The sequence below is a fragment of the Orcinus orca genome, chromosome 3 (assembly GCF_937001465.1).
Source record: "Orcinus orca chromosome 3, mOrcOrc1.1, whole genome shotgun sequence".
NCBI lineage: Eukaryota > Metazoa > Chordata > Mammalia > Artiodactyla > Delphinidae > Orcinus > Orcinus orca.
This window is the reverse complement of record NC_064561.1, coordinates 141,546,846-141,573,184: the sequence shown is the minus strand read 5'-3', so window position 1 is coordinate 141,573,184 and position 26,339 is coordinate 141,546,846. Positions and strand designations below refer to the sequence as shown.

General features: G+C 42.3%; 1 long non-coding RNA gene across 7 annotated transcripts in view; it reads right to left on the bottom strand.

Annotated features, from left to right (window-relative positions):
- LOC117203412 (uncharacterized) overlaps positions 1-23,572 on the bottom strand; it is a 62,802-nt gene extending 39,230 nt beyond the window's left edge. For 3 of the 7 annotated variants that reach the window (XR_004486161.2, XR_007476429.1, XR_007476427.1), the window contains exons 1-4: positions 23,240-23,369; positions 19,437-19,652; positions 19,139-19,269; positions 17,471-17,572 (exon numbers count right to left, since the gene is read on the bottom strand). This is a non-coding gene — a long non-coding RNA (uncharacterized LOC117203412). The other 4 variants (XR_007476430.1, XR_004486162.2, XR_004486163.2 and 1 more) reach the window with 4 other exon arrangements.
- Positions 23,573-26,339: the final 2,767 nt, after the last annotated feature.

The window sequence follows — 26,339 nt, the reverse complement described above, 5'->3', positions numbered from 1 at the left end:
TTACCTACGTGTTGAAAAACAATTGTAGCCTATTATTGGCTCTGACAATAATCCAGGTGAGACATGATGGTGGCTTGGACCATGATGGTAGTGGTAGAGGTTGTAAGAAGGAGTAAGATCCTTGGAGGTACAACCATGGGACTTCTTGGTGAATTGGACGTGGCTTGTGAGGAAAAGAGAAGAATCCATGACTTCAAGCTTTTCCTCTTGAGAAACTCTTGGGGGGAATTGCCATTTGCTACAACGAGAAAGCCTATGGGAGGAGTGATTTGCAGGGGAGGGGATCATGAATCAGTAGTTCAACGCTAAACTTGTATGGCTGGAGATGCCTCTTAGATATCCAATTAATAGATACATCCTATTTCAGACACATCCTATTAGAAATGTGTCTTAAGAATGCAGTTGAATATACAGTAGAGTTCAGAGCTAAAATCTAGACCGGATATACAAATGTTGGTATTGTTAGCATCTGGATGATATTGAAAGCCATGAGATCAAATGAGATCATAGTGAAGGTGGATTAAAAAAGAAAAAAGGGGGCTTCCCTGGTGGCGCAGTGGTTGAGAGTCCGCCTGCCGATGCAGGGGACACGGGTTCGTGCCCCGGTCCGGGAAGATCCCACATGCCGCAGAGCGGCTGGGCGCATGAGCCATGGCCTCTGAGCCTGCGCGTCCGGAGCCTGTGCTCTGCAACGGGAGAGGCCACGACAGTGAGAGGCCTGCGTACCGCAAAAAAAAAAAAAAAGAGAAAAGGGACCTTGAGACACTCCAGTATTTGGAGGTCAGTAAGGTGAGGAGGAACCAGCAAAGAAGGTGGAGGAAGGGACCAAGAGAGAGATACGAAGATCAGAGACCAGTATTTTCTAGTTAGGTGAGTGATCAGCTGTATCCAAAGCTGCTGGTTCTGGATGCAAGCTCAGTTATAATGGGCAAAGTAAAAAGTAGCTGCCTGTGTCTCCTGCTGTCATATCCACAACCTACTGTGAATAGTAATAATAGAAGAATAGTAACAATTAAGAACTACCACCTACTGAGTGTCTATCAAGTACCAAGGATTGTGCTTTGTCACATCTCCCATGCCAGCTCTGACGGATTGATAGCGCTTACCTGGAGCATTGTGTTGAGGAGTCTAAGGCTGCCTCTTAGCTTAAGGAAAAAGATTGAGTCGCAGTTTCTGCCATGGACACAGAATGAGAAGTTCTGGCTTCGTATCTGCTAGGTATTCATGATCCCTGTAATAGGACTCTACATACATTTTCAGTGGGGCTAACAACACTCCAGCGGTAGTATAATGAGCCCCATTTTACAAATGCAGAAACTGAGTTCAGGAACGTTTACTAATCGCCCTGAGGTGGCACAGCCAGATGTGGCAAAGGGGAAACTTGCCCCAGGTCAGCTGGCCTTTGTCCCATACTGCACAGTTTCCCTCTCCATCCCATCAGAAAAGTGCACAGAATTTCGGGTCCCCAGGCTACAGCTCTTCTAACTGAAACCTAGGACACAGAAAGCATATAGTCAAAGGTATAAACTTCAAAAGTAATGGTTCCTTTATGCTCAAAGAAAATATGGTACGGCTGGATCGATGAACTGATTTAGAGAGATATGTTTGCAAACATAAGTACAGGAGAAAAAGAAGCAAAACATAACACAAGAGTAGTCAAAGTGATTCAAGCAGAAGTTTTTTGTTGTTTTTTTAAAAATTTTTCTTTGGCTGCGTCGGGTCTTTGTTGCTGTGCTGGGTCTTCGTTGCCGAGAGTGGCCTTTCTCTAGTTATGGTGAGAAGGGCTACTGTTTTGTTTTGTTTTTTTTTTTTTTTTTTTTTTTGCAGTACGCGGGCCTCTCACTGTTGTGGCCTCTCCCATTGAGGAGCACAGGCTCTGGACGCGCAGGCTCAGCGGCCATGGCTCACGGGCCCAGCCGCTCCGCGGCATGTGGGATCTTCCCGGACCGGGGCACAAACCCGTGTCCCCTGCATCGGCCAGCGGACTCTCAACCACTGCGCCACCAGGGAAGCCCAGGGATACCCTTTGTTGCAGTGCGTGGGCTTCTCATTGCGTTGGCTTCTCTTGTTGCAGAGCACTGGCTCTAGGCGCACAGGCTTCAGTAGTTGTGGCGCATGGGCTCAGTAGTTGTGGTGCACAGGTTTAGTTGCTCTGTGGCACGTGGGATCTTCCCAGACCAGGGATCTAACCCATGTCCCCTGCATTGGCAGGTGGATTCTTAACCACTGCACCACCAGGGCAGCCCCAAGCAGAAGTTTTTTCAACCTAGGGCAGTTGAAGATGACACAGTAAGAGCAATCATTAAAAATATGACTATTATTTTGTCTTCATCATTCCCATAGCAACCTAGTAGTATTGCCTGCCAAAAAATAACTCAGTAGGCACCAAGAATTCTCAGCTTCTCTTTTAGCAGCAAGCCCTTCCCACAGTCATTTGTATTAACATTTGCAAAAGATTTATTTCCCTTTGATTCAAATAATTCCACATTCCCAAGAATATCTGGACTGGAACATGTCCAGCTGCCTGCAGGGGCCTGCAGCCGTCTCCCTGGTCCTGGGTAGCTCCCTGGGTGCCCATGAATGGCTCATTGTTAAAGACAAACCCGCTGCAGAAAACAGAGAAAACACATAAGAGGAATCAGTGTCCTGTTCGGAGGACTGGTCTGGATTTTGAGCAATGAGACTGCGTGGGAGTAGCAAGCACCTAAGGCTGTTGTGAGTCAGTGATTGATGACTGCCGGCAGGCCTATGGCTCCTCTGAGATGCTGCCCCAGGTCACCATCAACAGTCAACTCACTCCAGGAGATTCTGAACCCAGATCCTTCCATGTGGCCAAGCAGAAGTCTAGAGCAGGCGCCAAATGAAAATCATCTTCATCAGCCCCTTGAGTCTGTTAAGCACCAACTGTATGCAGGAATAAACACTAATGGAGAAAAGTGGAGGTCACCTTCCAACAGTGTGTAAAAATCCAAGAAAAGTATGACCTTTAGACTCTTACATAATGGAGGCTGGGAGCCCATATTTTGCTCTGAGTTTTGCTACTGGTTTTCTGCATATATTCTTTCTCTATGCCAGCTAATAGGGCACTTTGGAGAAAAGTCCAGCTGCCCACTTCAAAGTCCCTTGAAATCAAAGATAAGAAGTACTATAATTTTAGTATTTCTTGGAATTAATCAACCTTTCACTAAATTTAATTGCGAAGTGGATTAAATGTTTTCCTGATGTATACTTTCCACATTTAGACCATGTTTATTATTTCAGAGATGTACTGATAAACCCCACACTTAATGCTAGATGAGTATAATTTAGCAGCCACAAGCCTATAATTTAGATATGGCCATTTTCAAAAAGTTATACCTTCTGATACTTATTCAAATCTTTCATTGTCCTTATTTGAGCTTTTTCTTTTTAATATTCAGAAAACTACCATATTTCAAGATAAAATTCTCATGCTGCATTACTTCTCCCAGTTCTCAAAAACCCACCAAAACAGGGAAAATCAATGAAGTGATCTAGAAACAATAGACTAATTCAGTTACGGCCATAATTAATCAATCTGCCAAAACAATAGCTATATCTGCTCAAGTGAAAATATATGACTTTATGCCATGGAGAAAAATAAACCTAACTTGCTAAAACATGCCTCTATCTTTCAACTGCCCTACTTAACATTCTGCAAATAAGGCAAAAAAGCTATACGGAGTCTGAACTTCTATCCCTGTGGACACGTCTCCATCTTCACTGAGGCCATTAATACATTAAAAACACTGATGAAGGGCTAGTTGTTGGGTAAAGTCATTTTTCCCTTGACATTTATTATCAGTAGAAAAGTTTTTCTGTTTTAATACCCACATTCTGGCATATAATTACTGTAATAAAGTCTATTTCACTCTGGGTGACTGCTGCCAGTATTATGAAATCATGGCAATGGTTGTAAAAATAAGGGAGGTCACAACCTTTCCACACACACACACACCCACTCTGCAGCTGATATTAAATAGCTTTGGTGGGAAAACGCAGACCTTTAAACTTTCTCTACCAAACTCAATGCATTCTGTATTTAACTTCTTCTTCTAAAAAGTTTGTGTTTTAAGAATTCAAAAACTGCATATGGCCATGGGGAAAAAAAAGAAGAAGAAGAAGGAGATTATACTTAATTAGTTACTAAGTCCAACTTGGACAAAGCACAATAACAACCATTTCTTTGTGCTAACTATTTTTAATCATATGCATTACATGCATTGGCCTGTCTACTGCCCAGACTGTTCCAGCCTCAATCCTGCTTTACTATTACGGTTTTGGCAAAAGACAGCATCGAGAAAAGTCTCCATTTCGATGTTTTGCCATTTTGATGGGGATAATAACTCCTAACAACATGAATTCCCTCTAAACCTTAAACCACCACCATGGCTTCCTGACCATGAGAGAGTCAACATTCAAGTACATCAGATGCTGTACAGATATCCTCCTTACACCCCCAGCGGTACTCAACATTTTGATATATCCTCTCTGGGCTTAACCTGCTCAAATATTTTAATCCAATTGCTTTCAGCTATTCTCTTACATAACTGTTGGATATAATTTTTCTACTTCCAGCCAAGACCCAAGTCAAGCTAATTCAGGAACATAATGAAGACAGATAGGCCCAGGAGGAGTATCTTATGCATTTTTAAAAATTTTCTTTATTCAATAGGAATTTCTTTAGGGAGGGTCTAAGGAAATACCTATTTTAAAAGTAGAATCTTGGGATTCCAAATTAAAATAATCCTTAGTAGAAATGCTATTTGTGGGTTCAGAAGGTCAGAATCTCTCCTTGCCCTTGGAATGGGAAATCACTGGAATCCCTTGTCTTTTAAAGCAACAGAGGGAATATAGAAGCAAATAGAATGTTGGAGAACAGGGTGTGTTAGACCCACAAGAAAGCACCAACAAGAGCACCATACAGAGGAAGCTAGCCCTGGGACTGCTCCCTGCTTCGATCAGAGCTGTGCTGTCATCTACTTTATTTCCTGACCTTATGCATCAGGTTTGGTTTAGGGAGGAAAAGAGCTACTATAAGCACATTGAAAAACAATTTGAGGCATGCATACCCTATGACCAGCAATTCTGCTCCTTAGATATGTATCCTGGAGAAATGTGTACCTGTGTGCCCCAGACTGCATGTATATGAATGTTCACAGCACTGTTGTCCATAATGGCTCCAAATCAGAAGCAATTCAAATGTCCATCCTTAGTACAATGGATTGATACATTGTGGTGAATTCATACAATGGGAGACTATACAGCAGTAGAAATTAATAAGCCAGAGATTTGTGCCACAACATGGATGAACTTGCAAACACAATGCTGGATGAAAAAGGTAAGACAAAAAAGAAAACAGAATTATTGCATTTATATAAAATTTTTAAACCAGCAAAATGAATCTATATTTTTTAGAGGTATACATACAGGCAATAAAACTTAGGAAGAAGCAAATGAATGATTATCACAAAAGTCTCAAGAATATTTCCTTTGTGGGGTGAGAGAAGGTTGTAATCAATCAGGACTCAGGGTGGGTGGCAACTATGGGAAATTTTCGGATGCTAGTAATGTTTTGTTTCTCATCCTTCAAAATTTTTCTGTATGGATATTTTATCTTTTACTTCAAAATTGCAAAAAACAAAAAGCATCACTCTTAAAAAAGAAAAGTTTGAAAATTCACAGCTTCAATCCAACTTCTTCATGGGAAAGATAAGGAACTGGAGGTCAGGGAGATTAAGTCAATTGCCCATTTGTCCTGTCACCTAATATGCAACTCACTCACGGAGCCTCTTCTCCAGTGCTTTGGAGGTGGGGGTGGGGTGGGGGGGAGTGGGGGGGTGGGGGGGTGGGGGGATGTGGAAGGGAGGGAGGGGGATCTATATTCTGGAGGCTCAGAGGGGCTGTCATTGTCCCATTCAGCTCTGCAGTCCAGCTTGAAAGCTGTCCCACTCCTTTCCCTCCCTCATCTCAACGCCCCTCCCCTTCATGGCCAGCCCCCAGCATCTCTCCTTGTGGGTCCACAGCCAAGGTCCACCTCTGAGTCCACTGGAAAGATGTCCATACTATATATGCGTTCGCAGATAGATATGTATGCCCACTTGTACCTTGTACCCTCTTTTGGGTCTACTAGACTTGCCAGCCCTATATAGAAAATATGTCATATTTAATCTACACCTAAAACCTACCATATTTTGTATGTTACAGATATCTAAAACCAAAATAAAGTTTGTTAACTACAAATATTAAATCCAATGCTTCTATAGATACTTTTCAAGAGTCCCTCCAATAACCAGTGGAAGGGACCGTGCGAGTTGTAGACTTGCCACTGGAGGGGTCCCTTCCTGAACTATTACTCCTGAGCTGCACAGGATATGTTGCTTTTATAATGGAGTTTTAAAAGCCTTTATTATCCTCTTTGTTTTTTTAAAAAAATCAGTTGCTGAGAAAACATTTAGCCAGAACCTTTTTTAGAAAGTAAAATTGTGAGTTAAGAAATTCTAGGGAAGGCATTGCATACAGATATGAATAACATGATTTTCAAAGCTTATACGGGAGTCTCTTTACTAAATTTCTCCAAATCAGTGGTATTCTTGGATGTTCCTTCATATTTAAAGACTTATTTTCTTGCAGCAGCAGGAGCAGTTTTAGACTCACAGCAAGACAGAGAGAAAGATGCAGAGATTTCCCCATATACTTCCTGTCCCTACAGATGCATATCTTCCCCCATTATCTACCTCCCCCATCAGAGTGGTACATTTGTTACAATTGATAAACCTCCACGGACACATCATTATCACCCAAAGCCCATAGTTTACATCAGGGTTCACTCTTGGTGTTGTACAGTCTATGGGTTTGGACAAATGTGTAAGGACATGGATCCATCATTATAGTATCATACAGCATCTTTTTAGTGCCCTAATAATCCTTTGTGCACCACCCATTTATCGTTCCCCTTTCCTTTATCCCCTAGCAACCACTGATCTTTTTACTGTCTCCATATTTTTGCCTTTTCTGGAACAGTATATAGTTGGAATCATACAGTATGTAACCGCTTTCAGATTGGCTTCTTTCACTTAAGTTATACGCATTTCAATTTCTTCCATGTTTTTTCATGGCTTGATAACTCATTTCTTTTCAGCACTGAATAATATTCTATTGTCTGGATGTACTTCAGTTTACTTATTCATTCACTTACTGAAGGACATCTTGGTTGCCTTTAAGTTTTGGCAGTTATGAATAAAGCTGCTATAAACACCCATATGCAGATTCTTGTGTGGATATATGTTTTCAAATTATGGAGTAAATGCCAAAGAGCACAACTGCTGAATTGTATGGGAAGAATATGCTTAGTTTTGAAAGAAACCACCAAACTGCCTTCCAAAGTGACAGTACCATTTTGCATTGGACCAGAAACTTCAGATTTGACGAGGTAAAGGTAGAAAAGTGAAGCTATATCTCATACATGAGGAATTCCAAGATAATTCTCCTAAAAATGGAACTACAGAAGAAGCCAAAAATCCAAGACAGACAATCCCACCAAGCAGAGCAAAAGTACAGAAGGGAAGAACAAGTACAAACATAGGCAACAAAAGAAAAACATTACATAAGAAAATCCAAATAAAGGGATAGAGTTCTTAGCCCGTGAACAACTTCCCTCCAAATAAAACTGCTATCATTATCAAAGAAGCCCTATGCAAGGAGTAGTTTTCCAGCCATGGATAAACAAGAAAGAAGTGTCATTTCAAGAAGAGCTGGCCATGGGGAAAAAATGCTTTTGTCAGAAGAAAGGCAGTATTTCCAGTCTCCCACGCTATCAGTAGAAGGCCAATGTAACCAAAGGCACCTGAAGAAGTCAAAATCCTCTATGAGTCATGCTGGTATTATACCAGTAGCAGATAAAGCAAAACAAGAGGGGTGATTGTTGTTTTCTTTGAAACGACCCCATGCACAAAGATTTGGTTTTCTCCTGGAGTGCACCTTCAGTAGGATGAACTCATTTTGTTAAAATTCCAGACCATATCACTTCTTGAAAAATAATTCCCGGAGAATTTGCTCTCTGGTCCTCCTGTCTGTGCCTAACGGTACTCTTCCCATCCTTCCCCGTGCTGCCCACAGTGACAGCCTCCTGGCTTTGAATTCCTAGGGCACATCACTCATTTGGACTCAGTTCCACAGAGCCCTGCATAGGGGCTTAATGACTCCCCAACCATGCATGGTTTATTTTTCCGCCCAGATTTGAAGGTCATGGAAGACAGACCACTTGTGCTTCCTTGTGCGTCCCCTACCAAAGTGCTGAGCTCATAGTAGGTGCTCACACCCGCCCCAGTGGTTCATTTGCTCCATGCGGCCTTCCCTTCAATAGCTCACGATCATCACCAGAAGTAAATTCCCTTACAGCACTACACATCATGGAGCCACGGTCTTCCCTGACCTCTGTTACTGCAGTGCCTTCTCTTTCTCTGTTTTGCTTTAAAAGCAGATGGTGGGGGCTTCCCTGGTGGTGCAGTGGTTGAGAGTCCGCCTGCCGATGCAGGGGACACGGGTTCGTGCCCCGGTCCGGGAAGATCCCACATGCAGCGGAGCGGCTGGGCCCGTGAGCCATGGCCGCTGAGCCTGCGCGTCCGGAGCCTGTGCTCCGCAACGGGAGAGGCCGCAGCAGTGAGAGGTCCGTGTACCGCAAAAAAAAAAAAAAAAAAAGCAGATGGTGGACAGAAACTAAAATCACATCCAGGTCAGTGAGTGTACATTTTATGGAGATGGTTCTCAACACTAGAACACAGATCAAGTCACCACCACACTCTAACATACCTTGATGGTAACACAGTTCCTAAATGGTAATAAACATGGGCAGGATCACTGTGAACAACAAACCAAAACAAGGAACAGATCGAAGCTTTCATAGTAATTTGGAATTAGACTCTCAGAGCTTTCAACACTGCTGTTTGCTCTGCTATAATGGGATATGTAGATTCCCAAAAATAACCTGGTTTGCCAAAAATTGTGATATTAAAAGACTTGTTTTTGTGGAAGAGGAAGGTATTAAGGTTAGGATTAAAGTTTCAGTCACAATAACCAACAACAGAGGAATTCCCATAGTTATAAGTAAATGTTATTATCATAATCTAAAATGTATATATCCATTGATCAACGATGACAACACACACCCAAATGTTGCATTCCACACACTCAGGTATTTCATAGTCTTCTCCATGCCCTTTGTCTTTTATTTTGCGATTCTGTTTGTTGAGCCCCTAATCTTAAACCAAAGGACAAAGGAGTATACACCAAACAGCAGAACAGCTCACCAGGGTGACACACAGCAGCATCTTCCCAGGCTTTGCAGGACCATAACTTTCCTCCCTCTTCTTGGGTTCCTAGTCCCTCAGTCACCTACATAACCAGAGGCAGTTACATAATACAAAAATGTTCCTCAATTGATAAAACACCTCATATCTAATTTCCATTATAAAAACTCCCAATGTAGGAAAAATGGTTGAACATCAGGCTCAAAATTAAATTTGGGCTTTTCACATCAATCACTGGCTTCCTGCGGCCACATCTGTGATGTTTCTGCAAGGGGTCTATGGCCATAAAGACATTAGCCTTGCCCATTCTAAACCAGCCTCTCCAGATTCACTTTCCCCTACCAATGGAGGAAAATGGTTACTGCACAATAAACAAAACCCAAAAATCTAGTAGAAAAGGCCAGGTGTGTTTCCTTAAGGTATAGGCACCTCTCCACAGCGAGAATGATTTTGGAGGTGAGACTTAATGGGCTTGCGGCCATACCTCCAGGACAGCTCTTCATGTCCTATGGCTCATTGGGATATGGTTCCTTAAAGGAATGTTGTCAACCGTGAAAACTAGCAGATTCCTGAGGAAGGTAGGAATACAAATCTATACTTTAAAAAGTCATCTTGTTCGGCTTCTATGGAATCCACCAAATCCATCCTAGATGACTGGGTGAAAACTCTTACTTCCATGCTATCTAATTAAGACCATTAATCCCTTCCAGTACTAACGTATCAGTCTGACCTTATTTGCGATTTTGACTAAATAGCTTACACAAGTTTTCTGATTAACTTATTCTAAGTTATTGTGAGGCCCTGGGAGAGTCAAACCTGGCTGCTAAGTGCTCTACCTGGATAATATAATCCATCCCCACAATATTTCAAGGAAGATTTCAATAGCCCCATTTCACAGATGAAGAAACCAAGGCTTAGGGAGGTTAAGTACCTTGCTCAAGAACATGTGCCTGGTAAAAGTGGAATCAGGATTCAAACCCATATGCTCTGCTATAGCCGCACAAGGTTAACCACTACACCACACTGCCTTTCCTGTATAAGCCACAAGGACAAAGGGTAGAAAACATGATTGGTGATTTCTTGGCACCCATATCACATCCCCTCAGCCCACTTCTGATTTCAGCCACATTTTGGCAGAAAGTTCCATGAATCTCAGGCCAATTTTCTGCTTTCCTGTCTCATGATTTCCTCTGAAAGGGCAGGAGCCCACTCAGCCCATGTTCAAGTTGGCTTGGAAGTCCTCAACCAATGGGCCATGGGGACCTGGAGAAATGCTTTCCAAAGGACAATCCTGGAGACACCCCATATGCTTCTCAGAACCCCAGTGTCATCAGGGCCCTTTGCCCACTGCAGCAGCCATGATACCCTTTGCCTTTCTGCCACTCTCTCCCTGTTCTCTCATTCATTTCCCAAATAAACAACTTGCACCTGAGATCTTCTCACCAGCTTGCTTTTGGGGAATTAAGACATCTCGCCTTTGTGGTGTAATTAACTAGACAGTTTCTTATGGCTCCCTCCCAATCTTTTATTCAGTGACTTTTAAAATCACACACAAAATTTCAACAGTCTTCCAGTCAATTAAGCCTGAATTCATTAGCCCTGAATGAAGTCCATTAAGGCATACATTCTAGAAGGAGCTGCTGCTGTTGTAGGAACGTGGAGACACAACCATGGGACACGTCCCCCATGTTACAATTTACTGGAGTGTGAACAGCTGAATATGCATTTCCACCTAGATTTTCAGAGAAATGGCTGTTTACCTGGGAAGGCTCATTCTACTCACTCATCTATACAGAAGGCATGGCATAATTTTGTATTAAATTATCCAAAAAGACAGTTCTGGTCCTCACATTATCATTTGCTGTCCTTTTATCCAATCCAGACAAGTCTTGAAGCATAATTGACAAGTTCTCTTCATCCAAGTAAAAAGTTTCTAAGGCCAATCCATTTCTAATTATGTGACCTTAGGGGCATACCTATGACCCTATGGGGAACAGTCCCCCCAGATCTCTGAGGGTATGTCTACAGAAGGAGTAGGGACAGGATAAGAGACACAATGTTCACCTAGTCCAACGGTATGTTTTCACAGATGAGAAAAGTGAATTGCTCGGAGAGTTATTGGACTGTGCACCATGCCCCCCAGCCATTAAGAACTGGGAGAACAGCCCAGGTCCCTGCACTGCACTGCCTTCTCCACAGAAAACCAACTGGTGACAAAACCCAGCCTGAAAAAATCCTTCACAGTCCCTGTCTCCAGTTTCTCTAGAATCAATGTGGGATGCTGCCTTGTGCAAATATTATAAAGACTCCCATCCTGCGTATACGAACAGTAATGAAAAAGCCATAGTCCCTCAGAAACATACCATGCAGTCAGCGGGATAATCATTGTATGATAATCACAGGTTTGCAGTTTTAGAGCTGAAAGGTCTGGTGGATGGTTGTTCACTGTTAGGTGTCATTAAATTAGAAAAACTATGTATTTCTCATAATAATTAGCAAATTGGTTTTTTTTTTTTTGCATTTCTCCAAATATTTTATTTTTCAAGAGAGCAATAGCAATAATACTAATTAAGATTTATTGTGCGATTACCATGCTAACTGCCTTAAATGTATCATATATTCCCTATGTTGTAGGTATATTCTCATCCCCTTTAACGCCCATAGCTGCACCATAAACTCAGAGTAATAAATTAACATTCAAGAAAAAATAACAGAATCTATATTTGCAATTCCTGACATAATAAGGCGTCGTTAAATATTGTTTAGAGTTCTGTGACAGTAATGTTACTTTGGTTTAAGACCTATTTTCAGCACACTGATCATTATAGGGGAATGCTACTTCTTTGTTTGTTGTGGTAAAATACACATAACATAAAATTTACCATCTTAACAAATTTTAAATGTACAGTTCAGTAAAGTATATTCATACTGTGGTGCAACCCATTCCAGAACTTTTTCATCTTGCCAAACTGAAACTCTGTACCCACTAAACAACTCCCCATTTCCCCCTCCCCCAACCCCTGACAACCACTATTCTACTTTCTGTTTCTAGGACTCTGACCACTTTAGACACCTCAGATAAGTGGAATCATGCAGTATTTGTCTTTTTGTGGCTAGCTTGTTTCATGTACTGTCACATCCTCAAGGTTTATCCATGTTGTAGCATGTCAGGATTTCCTTCCTTTTTATGGCTAACATTCCATTGTAAGTATATACCACACTTTGTTTATCCATTCACTGGTCACAGACACTTGGGCTGCTTCTACCTCTTGGCTACTGTGAATAATGCTGCTATGAATATGAATGTACTAGCAAATTGCTCTTAAGTAAAATAAATTGGTTACATTCTGCAGTGTTCATTTCAGCTCATAGTCTTGCATTCACGTGCTCAAGAAAAACTAATCTCAGTCCGTCTTATCCAGTTATTTACACTTGGAATAATCTTAGCCTGTTGGCCAGTCATGACCAGGTGTAGTCATTCATCTCACATCCCAGATGAAGAGGCAATCTGCCTAGGAGGAAACAGGTTCACAGAGGGCTGGCCTTGCAAAACTCATTTTATGAAGTGGTGATAAAGTTCTTTAGGGAGATAATATAAGCACAGTGATTATAAACATGGGTCTGGCCTCAGAATCCCAGCTCTAGCACTTACCAGCTGTGTGACCTCCAAAAAGTTACTTAATCTCTAAGCCTCTGTTCCTAATCTCTAAAACAGAAGCAGTGATAAAAATAGTACTTACATCCTAGGGTCATGGTAAGAAATAAATGAAATAATCCGTGTAAAGAATTTAGCGTAGCGTCTGACACACAGTAGCTCAAGAGTTGTCAGCCTTTATTCCATGGTTACAGGTCACCAATTCCAACCCCCTCATTAAAGATGAGGTCCAACAAGATAAAGCAGTGCACACTCCTGCCTTGATAGCCACAGAGCTCTGGATGGGCAGAGACCCCTTGTCTGACATGAAAGTGATCAGAGATTTACTCTTTTTAATCACAGAAGTTTGTTTCATTTCAAAACTTTGATCAAAAGAAAATACACCACTTAACCTAAGGTTGACCCTTTTAAGTCCACAGGCTTAAAAATAAAAGCTAAGAAACAGGAACTGAAAATATTAAAAAATAAAATCTGAGCAAAACCAAGTAAACATCACAGACATCTTTCTGCTAAGAAAGCCCTTGACCTTGTAAGTGTGTCTTAAATCTTGTTTAAAACATATTTGGTTTTCTTTTGCTTTTGTATCAAATGTGGATCATCACAGGCATCGTGCAAAGACCACCACATTTTAAATAATGATCTATGCTTTTACTTGGCCTCTCCTCAGCATTTCTGCCTTTGCAATTCTGACAGACTTAAGAGTTTAACACATTTGGGCAGTTCATTGGACGGCAGTCCAAGGCTTCAGGGCAACTAGGGGCCACTTTAGGATAGAATCAAAAACTTTTCCCTCAATCACCCTGCAGCTGAGTAGCTCCCAGCCCCAGAGAGGAGCCTTCTAGCTCCAGCATCCTCTCTAAATCCCTGGACCACAGCACTTTTCAAGCACATGGTGTGCTTCCTCTAGCAGTCCCAGACAACTTGAAGAACCTACATGGCCTTTCTTTGATCAGATTTACATTCCACGATATTCAGGGTTCATGGTGATAAGCAACACTAAAGACATCTTTCTTTCCCAGGCTACGCTGCTTTGCTCCCGTTCACTGGTGATACCCTCAGGCCAAGAATCACCCAGCACATAAGTGGTTAGCAACCCTTGCTGTGCATTAGAATCCCCTGCAGCGCTTTTTTGTAAAACCATGGATGCCTGGAGATCACCCTAGGTCATCTGAAACTGAACTTCTGAGGATAGAGTAGAGGGCTCAGCCGTTCTCAGGAGCTCTGCAGGTGGCTGTGATGGGTAGTGAGGTTGAGAACCTCTGCCCTAACCAAAACAGGAGGTGAGAGTGCATCAGGCACCGTGCTCCAAGGTAGGCCACACTCAAGCTGAAGGGCAGAATCTTTCAAGCCACACCACAGATTCCAATAAGTGACCCCAATTCACCACTAAAGGGGAAGAGGTCCTTCCCCAGCTCATCTAGACATCAAACCAGGACAACTCATTTCTAGCTGGGGCTACTGAAGCCCTGACCCACACTCCAGCCAACTTCACACCCTGAGTGCTCATCTTATCCATCCAAACTCTGCTTCCAGTCTGTCTGCAGTGACTACACCTGCACGACTAGACTCTACTGAAGAGTAAGAGAGAATCGTATTCAGTCACGGCTCATAGGAAATCTCGGGGGCCACCAGCAGCATTCTTTATAAGCAGCAGGACCAGTAAACATGAAATGGTCAAGACCCAGAAAGTAGGCAGACCACTGAGCGGGGCATCACTAAAGAAAGATGAAGGAGGCAGACATGCTGAAGGTGTTCAGCAGCAAAACTGAAAGGAGAAGAACATACAGGAGGCCCATCCCAGTACAATCAGAGTGGCAGACAAAGAACCAAGGCAGAGACTGAATATAAAATGTCAGTGGCATGGTGGGTACACAATTGGGCTCCGGTTATAAATTGCCTGGATCGAACCCTGGCTCTGATCCATGACTGGGGGCAAGCAAAAGAACAACAACAAAAATAAAATAAAACACTCTAGGGCTTCCCTGGTGGCGCAGTGGTTGAGAGTCTGCCTGCCGATGCAGGGGACACAGGTTCGTGCCCCGGTCCAGGAAGATCCCACATGCCGCGGAGCGGCTGGGCCCGGGAGCCATGGCCGCTGAGTCTGCGCGTCCAGAGCCTGTGCTCCGCAGCGGGAGAGGCCACGGCAATGAGAGGCCCGCGTACCGCAAAAAATCAAAAAAACAAAAAAAACACTCTAAGCCTCAGTTTTCTCATCTGCAAAATAGGAATAATATTACCTTTCTCATAGGGTTATTAAATACGATAGTGAGTATGAGGACCAGCACAATAGCTGGTGCTTAATCAAATGCTAGCAATATCATTATAAGAAAAAGAGGCAGATCCTAGGACCCAAGACAGAGGCTTAGGCAAAAGGAAATAAGACAAAAGGCCAGTTACAAATCAGAGCAGACCCTGCAGTAAAAAGAGAAGCCTTGTCACCACGATGGCAATAGACTAGAGCTCTCAGTTCTAGTTTCTTTGTAAAAACAGGGTTGGCTCCAGAGCCTTGGGCCAACTGGACAGCTGTGACCTTAGCTGCAAAGGTTAGAGGCCTGGAGGCGGGGGAACCAAGCTGACTGTTATGCCCATTGGCTTGCACAGTTTCAAAGCTGAGGCCACGCCCTGGGACTCCTAGAGCCCACTTTCCTTTGAATCCATAGGTCCTTCCCAGTGTGGCCCTTACCTTCAGGAATTACTTTAAAAAACAAAAAACAAAACAAACAAACAAAACTCCTAGTATTTTCTACCTCCAGCTGCAGTTTCCCATTCTTGCCCTGGCCAGGGGCCCCCCTCCTGTGCTACAGTCATTTTAGTTTCTCTAGCACCTCCCCTGCTTTGCTCAGTCTCCCTTCCAGCCTTCATTCTAGGCCCTTTAAACAGGCCCACGGAGTCCCCAGAGTCCAAAAGAAGGCTTTCTTCCCTACCCTTTCTCCCCACTCCCAACAAGTCCCACACCCTGCCCACCCCCAACCAGCCAGAGTCTTATTAGCTTCCAACTCCACCCTATAAAGCCTTCATTTAGGAATTCTCATACATATTTCCATGTTAATAACACCCACCATCTTCCCTGGAAAGTTCCCATTAGCTTTTCCTTAAGCACTCAAAATACAGTAAGACTTCACATTCATGTCTTAACACAGAAACCTCTGTCCTGCTGGCTCTTCAGTTCACTGTCATTAGGGGGAAGGGAAGCCTTTGACAATACTCTGAAAACAAACCAAACAAGGAAGTGGATAAATGGGGACATTTTTCTTAACATGTTTACTTCTGACCTTCTCCCCTCCATCCCCCAAAGCTGACATACCCAGTGGACTGGACCAGTACTCTGCTTCTCACTGCAGCACAGAGATATTTGGGGTCTGTCTCCAGCACAGACCAATAGATCTGTTCTCTTCCAGGGCAAAGCTTGAAGCTTTAATCTTGTCCAGCCGTTTCACAAATTCATTGTACAGCAGTTACAGATCTGTGATAAGGGGAACCAAGCAAGAGCGCCCACCTGGAGCCATCCGAGAGCATCAGTGTGGCTCAAGATCAATAGGCCCCCATGGTAGGAGGCCAAGAGGTAATTATCCTCCCTGCAGAAAGTACTCCTATCTGTGCCTGCAGGGTTCTATCTCCTGCTTATTTTCTGCACTCATGCACAGGAACTGAGGGAAAAAAAAATTCAATAATGAAACTGTGGTCAGCTGTACTCTCGGGTTAGGCAGTACTGGAAGAACATTCCCATTTTATGAAACTACCAAGTCTTAGAATATTTTCAGAGCTGAAGGAACCTCAGGAGTAATCTCTCCCACTGCTTCATTTTAGAGATGAAGAAACTGAGACCTTGAGAAGTAAATGGACCCACAAGGGTCACCAGAGCAGAAGAGGAAGCAGCTTCTCTCTTCCTGTGCTCTAGCCATTGCACCACACCATCCCACGGACAGCTTCATCTTGGCTATTTACAAAACGCATTTTTTAATGTAAATATATGACAGGGACTGAAAAACAACATGAGTGGATTTTTTTTCTTTGAAAAGTATTTATAATACCACAATGTTTTTACAAGAAATATATGTACCTGAATTGTCCTTAGAGAATGAGAAAGCACTAAGGATCAAAGAAGTCATTTGGTTGCAGAGAAGAAAAGGGGAAGAAAGTCATGGGTGTGTGTGTGGAAAAAACCAAGATGAGAGGTTTAAATAGTATTGAGATTGAATGCAGCAAGAAGAAGGGAAGAACGGGGCTGAAAAAGAACATCCATGGAAGAAGGATATAGGAGATCAAGAGAGAAGAAAGACTCCAGAGAATCCTGAGGAAGTACTTTGAACTGTAAAGTGTGAGAATTCTTAATGTTACAGCTTTACAATACTGTGAGTAATGGAAAAGGACAATGGGGAAATGACCTCTGTTAAGCAGGTGATTTACATATTTTCTCATTCAATCCTCACAAAATACCATTATATCTATTTTACAGATGAGAAACTATGTCTCAGAGAAGTTAACTTACCTATGGTCACAAAACTAAAATGTAGTAAAGCCAAGATTTTATTCAGGATTGACACCAAAATCCGTCTAACAATCTAGGTTATGGCTTCCTTTCCACTGGAAACTGTAACACAAGTTATAGTGCAGAGTTAGAATCTCATAGCTACATTTGAAAAGCAGCAACCACGTGTCATATTAATACATTTAACATTACAACCTGGAAATGCTCTATTCTACTAACTTTTACTTTGGGCCATAAGAATTATCTCCAAGCATTATAGGAAGTTGAAGCTGGGTTTTGGGCCAATCAAAGAATGATCAATGTGAGAGGTCCTTTTATTACCTAAGTGATTAAAAAAAAAAATTGTATCAAGGGTTCATGTCCCCATTTCAAAGTAAAACAATGTGAGTCCTCACCTAGCAACCAATATTTATGTTCCTAGCTCATTTCAATTCAGATTAGGTTTCAGAAATCCTAGTTCGTATTCAGTTTCCATTTCTTCATTCTTATGTATTTTTTAAGTAAAGTGTGATATTTTCGACATAATTTAGCTCCAAAAGTTTTAATAGTTCCTCTATTAAGAATATACCACTAGATAACCACATACTGCGAAAATGCCAAAGAACTGATTAAAAGTTCAGATTCCCTTGTTAATTTATGTTATTTCAAGGGAAATGATTGCATATATGATAACAATTTCTCTGGGAGGTATGTTTTGCTTTCTCTTATGATTACTACACAACTGGAAATTAATTTAATTTTCATGATCTCTTGTGCAGTTTCTTTTGTTCTACAGATCTTCTTCATCTCCCCCTCCCCAAAATATTTTAATATCAAAATAACTGAGCTGATATTATTTTTTAAAGTCCTAATATAGAAGACTTTTAACAGTTACAAGAAGTTGATTTTAATAGACATTGAGTTCAGCAGATTAATTATAATTTCAAATGACAGTGAAAAGTTGAGGAAGGAACAGAAGAGAACAAGAAGAATGTGAGAAAAAAGGAGTTTCCCCAGTAAGACAATTTTTTGTTAATTTTTAACCCAAAATTGAATCCACTTTTTATTCATTTCCACATTAAATTATAAACACATTTTGAGGTGTTGTTTTTAGATGTTTTTTATTTTGTTTTGTTTTGTTTTAGATGTTTTTAATTTGTCTAGTCTAACACACAACCTAAAAATTTTCCTTTAGGGTGTGACAATGCTTAAAAACAAAATGAAAACAAACCCTTTTTCCTGTTCTGTTTAAGGTGGGTGGATCAAAGAATGTCTGGGCAGATAAGAGAGCTTCAGACATTGGGCAACCCCAGTTACTGAGGAGAATAAAAAGGACGGTTCTTACAATCATGTCTATAAACAGTTTCTTGCTCAAAAAGGCAAGAGAATTCTCCAAACACTTGTTGGTAAATGTTCAATTCAGTTTGCTACATTTCACATCTTCACAGTCTTCAAAGGCTACAAATTTGAAACATTATTGGGTAGGAAGGTTTTGAAACTCAAGTTCCATTTATTCTTGGCCAAGTTCAATAGTCTGGTTCCTGGGATGGGGACCAGGGAGGGACAAACAGAAATAGTTTCTGATGATTTCCTCATCACTCAAGCTCCCCAGAGGAGTCAAAAATGTTTGTTGTTGTTTTATTTTGTTTTAAGTATGAGTCTAAAGTACAACTGAGAAAAGTGTTTTACTTTGTTTTGTGTTTCAGCAGCCAAGACCCAAGGTGCTCTGATTCTGTAGATTGAGTCCCACTTTTCTTCTTGGGTAACTTCTGTTTGGTTGGTTGGTTCGTTGGTTGGTTTTTATTCTGGGCACACTGATGCTTTGAAAGAAATTTGAGACTTGTTAGAAAGAAGAGATTTTGAGTAGGTGAATTAGTTATCTATTGCTGTATAACAAATTACCCCTCCCCAAAACTACCAGCTTAAAGTAACAAACATGTATTATCTCAACTAGTTTCTGAGGTAGAAGAATGCAGAAGCAGCTTACTTGGGGGTTCTGGCTCAGAGTCGCTCATAAAGTTACCGTCAAGCTGTCAGCCAGGGCTGTAGTCACTGAAGGCTCAGGATCCATTTCAAGGACACACACATGGCTGTTGACAGGCCTCAGTTTCTTGTTGGCTGTTGGCTGGAAACTTCATTTCCTAATCATGTGGGCCTCTCCATAAGGCTGCTCACAAGGCTTGCTTCCCCCAGAGTAAGGGATCTAAGAGATAGAAAGAGAGAGACCGACGACAAACAGATGCAACATGCCCATGATGGAAGTACAGCCTCTTAGAACCTAATCTCAGAAGTGACATTCCTTCACTTCTGCTGTTCCTTACTGCTCACACAGAACACCCTGGCACATGGTAGCAGGGGCTTGCATGAAGCCACAAATACCAGGAGATGGGGATTGTTGGGGGCCATCTTGGAGGCTGACTATCATAGAAGGCAACTAGCAAATCTGCCAAACTTTGACCCCCTTTTTTTTTGCCATGCAGCGTGGCTTGTGGGATCTTAGCTCCCCGGCCAGGGATCGAACCTGGGCCCTCAGCAGTGAGAGTGCAGAGACTTAACCACTGGTCTGCCAGGGAATACCCAAGCCCTTAATTTATATTTCATATACCATTATTGAGACTTCACACAGCCACAGAACCTGGGACACTCAACAAATATTTATGGAATGAGTGAGTTGAGAAACATACATTTCAAGCTACTGTGCTGTGCTGCTATCTTCCGGCCAGCAACTGGCATCGTAACCATTTTATTAGGACTTCGGCATTTCTTTCTGCAAATATTTCATGGGAGTGATTTTCAAATGATGCTCCAAGGGGTCCCAGGTGGAGCTCCTGGAAGGTAACCCCTCAACCCTTCTTGGTTCAGTCAGAGCAACTCCCCTGACATCTATTTTTACATGTTGGATTTCCTTTGAAAAACAATTCTTCAGCTAAAAAAGGGGGGGGGTGGTGGTTAAACTAAACCCTTCTTATGCATTTTACCTATGTTATTTTAAATAAAAATATTAGAAAATGGATAAATGAAAATGTGGATAGTGCTGAAAAGTATTGTCCTCTCAATTTAGAAATCCTCAAAGAAATCCTCCAAAGCAGTAAATCTTTAATGTCAATTCAGACATTAGGCTTAAGCTGGTTGACTTTGGATTCAATTATACAAAACATACACATGGAGGTGTGCACACACAAAAGATAGGGAAAAATATATGCAAAAATCTAGAAGTATGCAATTGAAGATTATGTCTTAAAATAAGGTAAAATTAACTTTTTTATATTTTTTCCAGCTCTTGAGGAGTGAGGACATTCTCAGAATACATGAGCCTATCTTTTGACTTTTGTGTCAGACTTTCCTATTAGTTTTGGGGAACAAAGTACATGGAGAGGTAGAATCTTGTCTGTGTGCTCCTAAATTTTGCTGGATTTATCATCCCATGTTTAAAATTCCCCATATTTCCACGGCTAGCCAGACTCTAATCAAATACTACAAGTGTTTCGAGGGACCCTTTAAAGCCATTGGGCCTTAACCTCACCTTAAGCCAAACAGAATATTTGGATTTCTATCAAAGTAGCCTTTCTTCACCCAAGTTCTCAAAAATCACAAGCCTCTCAAGTATCTTCTAAATGAGCTCTGTTTTGTGTGTTTTACTTCGCATAAGGCAAAGGTCATTTGCTTTACCATTAGCTCCATGTCCCAGTTGATTGTAAAGTCCTCAAATAACTACACATTGACTATAAAATGTCATTAAGGTATATCATATCCTCTTAAAAATTCCCATAGAAAGGAACAAGGAAAAAATTAATGAATTAGCCTCCACTTATAAGGAAAACAAAGAGCTTAACTATTGAATTACACTACCTAAAATTGAATGTTTGGGGATTGAATTGTGTCCCCAAAACGATATGTTGAAGTCCAAACCCACACCATCTCAGGATGTGACCTTATTTGGAAATAGGGTTATTGCAGATGTAAAGATGAGGTCATAACGGAGTAGGGTGGGCACCTAATCCAATGTGACTGGTGTCCTTAGAAGAAAAGAACCATGTGAAGCCTGGGAGAATACCATGTGAAGACCGAAGGTTGGAGTTTGCATCTACAAGCCAAGGAATGAATGCCTGGGGCTACTAGAATCTAAGAGAGCAACGAACAGATTCTCCCTCAGAGCCCTCAGAAGAAACCAGGCCTTCCCACACCTTGATTTTAAGCTTCTAGCCTCCAGGACTGTGAGAAAAATCAGTTCTGTTGATTAAGTTACTCAGGTTATAGTACTTTGTTTGCAACCCTAGCAAACCAATACAGTGAATTCATGTCTTACAGCTCTAGTCCAGTTCCCACAATGCCTTTAGGAAAATTAACTCCCGGACTGCTCTGGGCAGACCACTGAAAGCTTCTATGCCTCTCCACTGTCCTCAGCAGGGCTCACAGGCTGCTGCCTGCCTTGCAGACAGGTTTTATTTTTGCCTATTTATTTTTTAAAAAGTTTATTTTGACTCCAATGATAAAGTTGAGAGATTTCCCATCAAAATCTGGATTCCAATTTCTCTCGAAAAATCAGAAAATCTGGCAGGAAACTCAAACTCAATAGGATTCTAGTCTTTTCTGCATCTTATCTGCCTGGAGGTATAGTTATTTATATACCTGCTTTACCCTCTTCCAAACTTAGTCTCACCTATCTATTCATCCCCTACCACTGTGGTTGTCAAACTTCAGCAGGCATCAGAATCACCTGGAAGTCTTGTTAAAACCCAGCTCGCTGGGCCCTACCCCAGAGTTTCTGATGCAGCAGGTTTGGGGGTGAGGCCCATGATTTGCATTTCTAGGGTTTCCCAGATGACACTGCAGCTGCTGGTCCGAGGACCACACTTTGAGAACCACTGCCTTATAACACGATGTTTGGTCTTGCACATAAAATGGGCTCAATAAATTGCTGAATTATTATAGTTGTTGCATAGTGATTAAGAGCACACAAATACCATTTGCAACTTCCAATTTCATCACTCACTATGACTTTGCACAGGTTACTTAATTTCCTTGTACCTCTAGATCCTTGCTTGTTTAATTAGAAAAATAAGAGCACCTGTGTACTTCAAAGGGCTGTTATCAATATTAAATGAGATGATACAGGTAAAATACTGCAGCTGATCACCCGTGCTCAGCAGACATTAGCTGTTATTACTATTTATTAATTCTCTCCTTCCCTAGTCTATAAGTTTGAAGCCAGTCTCCCTCTCATTTTCCTTTATATAACCACCCCCTGGACCCGCACCGATATCTAAAGCTGTGCCTCACCCAAAACAGGCACTGAATAAACATTTCCTGAATGAATAAATGAAGAAACTTAACATACACTCAAATTCCGTGGGTCGAACATATCAGTTAGGACAACCAAGCTGAGTCGACACTCTTCTAGAGCCCTTTTAGTTGCAACACAAAGCTGAATTAAAATGGGTATTCCTAAATTAAAGTGTAAACTCAGAGATGATTGGCAAATGTAATAATTCCCCAAAGGGGCATTAACAGCTAGCTTTTTTGCACACAACCTTGGTGTCAGGCACTATTCTCTGTCCTCTGGGCTTACTCACCCCTCGAATCAGGCCTCGTTAACGTTAAACCTCAGGTTGATATATCAGTTAGCAATTGCATTTGGCTACTTGTGACAGAGACACCAAAAATAATGACCCAAACACACAAAGGAATTTTCTCTCATAAGGAAAAACCAGAGGAGGCAGGTCAGGGCTGGTGTGACAACTCAGCAAAAGCTTCAGGGACCGAGGCACCTTCTCTCTTCCTGTACCTCACCTCAACCCTCAGCTGTGTCTTCAAGGTCCAGCATCGCTAATTGGGGCGCCAGCCTCATATCAGCTTTCCAGTCAGCAGGGAGACAGGAAGGGCAAAAGCGCCCGCCCTCCCTTTGCAGAAGGCTTCCTGGAAGTTCCACAGAATACTCTGCCCACATCCAGTCAGCCCAAACCTGGTCACACGGCCACACCTACCTCAGGGGAAACTCGATCTCTGAGCTGAACACGTTGCTGCCCTGGGAAAGCCAGTTTCTGTTAGTAAGGAGAGAGGGAGAGCCCATCTAGAGCATTCACCATGTCTGCAACAGCTAATACAAGTTCACACACGTAAACACACACATACAGACATGCAGTCTTCTTCCTGGGCTCCCACTGAAGAGCAAATCACACGTTTGAAACACGTTTCAAATTTGTTAAGTAAGCTACCGTGACTGTAGGTTTCACTCACACATTTTTGCTATCACCTTTTTGATGAGGCAAGACAAGAACCTTGACCATATCTCAGCCTTGGGGAAAGCAGCTGGCTCCCCAGCAGTGCCACGGGCTGTGTGTATGAGGAGTGTGAATTTGGATCACACACACTGTGATGATGCTGGCAGTGGGGATAAAAATAAGTGCCTCCCAACACCCTCTGCATTGTGATTACAGTATCCAAACCTTGAGCCCGAGGGTGCTGAAAGCAAACAGCAGGAGAATGAACACACTGTAATACCTCCTTCAAGGAAAGCTGATAGGATCTGAAAAAACAGGAGACATCACTTAGTAGGAAACTCTCCCTTTCCCTCTCTCTCTCTCTCTCTGTCTCTGTCTCCCTTTTCCCCCCTCCCCCTTCCCACTATCTAAAATGTATCAGGGTTGTAGTGTTAATTAACTTTGTGACTTAAAGTGTAAAGCACCCCTATGCAAACCACCAAAGAGCACCTCCTCCATTGAAACCCTCTAAGCCATCAGCTAACCTGGATTTGCAATTTCTCCGTGATTGAGCCTTGCAAGGCAGACAAAAACTCCTTTATAAAAAAGCTCGGAAAGAAGTGAACTCTGAAACGATAGGGTCTCTGTGTTCTTTGTGTAGGTAGGCAATTTCCCAGCAAGGTTTCGGGTTTTGCAGTTAGCTTTTGTAATTACAATAAAAGAGAGATAGTAACCTTTACAGTGAGTGGCAGTAGCACCCTAACACTAGGCTGTGTGAAAACAGATCACATTACCTAGAGCCTCACATTGCAGCGGGGGGGTTATTGTATAAAAATGGGTTCTGTTGTAGGCATCCAGGTAGCCTTTCTTCATCAAGGCAGGCCATTGCACCTGTGTGAGGCGGATTTTTTTTTTCAGTAAGGGAAAATCTCTCCTCCCAGCAATTCAATTGATATTGAAAGTCACTTGCTAAGTGGATTTGTCGGGGAGTTGTGTGGGGGGATGGACAGAGAGGAGGAAATCTTGCAGGTGGGAGGGGAAGCATCCACAAGCTAAGTAAACTACTAGGTGAACAACCTCAGGGGTGAGACTGCTCTGGGATTCCTTTGGTTGCTGTATGTGGCTACCCTGACTAACAGAGTTTGGAAGCTGCTGGTCATCATCACTTTTGCTTTCCTGTGATGAGAATGAATGCTATTAAACTAAGAACTGTTTTCACTTTTGAAGACTTTCTTTTAACTTAGTTCATGGAACATGAGTGTTGCATAAAATTATATCCTACCTAATAAATACGAACGTTAAAAGTTACATTTTCACATAGAAAATTGTCCTTCGTGCTGAGCTTCTGCTAGTAGAAGAATTTAAAGAGAGTGTCTCTTATCTATCGATGTTAATGGGCCTTCACATCACCATGGACGGATTGGAACTGTGTGCAAGAAGGCACGGATCGTGATAATTCAGTGCCGGTAAAGGCTGCTCAATTCACAGAAGATGTGTACTGAGGAAAGCAGTCATGCAGTCAGTAAATATTTATTGAGTTAGGAGCTTTAACGGGATATTGTCAGAGCTTAAAAGAGGGTGTGTATGCATGTGAAATGGTCTAAGACTAATAAATTTACAAGAGCAAAACCAAACTGGAACAAATTGGGAAGTGCTGAGGAGTTGCAGAAGGGAGGGTGGTAAGGTGAGGCCAGCCCAGGAAGGCGGTTTGGGACCAGGCTAACTCTGAATCGGAAGTTTAGGGCTCGTGGCCCCAGGTCCCTGCATAACATGTAAATCCCTGCTGGACCCAGCCAGCCATTCACTGAGGGCAAGAACCCATCAAGGACATTTTAAGCATGTAAATGTGTCCTATTCTATTTTCCAGGCTTCCTAGAGAAGGAAAGGTATGTACCTCAGAGGTCAAAAGTGACCCAAAATAGTCTTGTGTTTGGCCTGCAATTTTTTTTTTTTTGAGCTAGCATTTAAAAATCAATGGAGAGGGTTTCCGTGGTGGCGCAGTGGTTGAGAATCCGCCTGCCAACACAGGGGACATGGGTTCGAGCCCTGGTCCGGGAAGATCCCACATGCCGCGGAGCAACTAAGCCCGTGCGCCACAACTACTGAGTCTGCGCTCTAGAGCCGGTGAGCCACAACTACTGAGTCCATGTGCCACAACTACTGAGCCTGCGTGCTATAACTACTGAAGCCCACATGCCTAGAGCCCGTGCTCCGCAACGAGAGGCCACTGCAACGAGAAGCCCGCGCACCACAATGAAGAGTAGCCCACACTTGCCGCAACTAGAGAAAACCGGCACGCAGCAACACCCAACGCAGCCAAAAACAAACAAATAAATAAATAAATGTAAAAACACAAAACAAAGTACCTGTAGCACACACACACACACACACACACAAAAAGCCCCCACCCCCCAAAAAAAACAATGGCGATTTCTGTCTTCTTTAAGAGAAATTAGGAGATAATTTGGTGCAATCTGGATTTGCACCGCTGAAATACGAGTCCAGCGCTGGTAAATTTCAGACAGCCATCTCACCGTCCAGGGGAGGTGGGCCTTGCCTCCCCACACACAGTCCCCACCACTTCCCGCAGCCTCCCCTTCTCCTCTGCTCTGAAGTCTCCCATCAGCTGCCATTTCCCATAAGGGTTACAAGGTTGGTATTTTATAGGAAAGAAATATGTTCTTCCAATG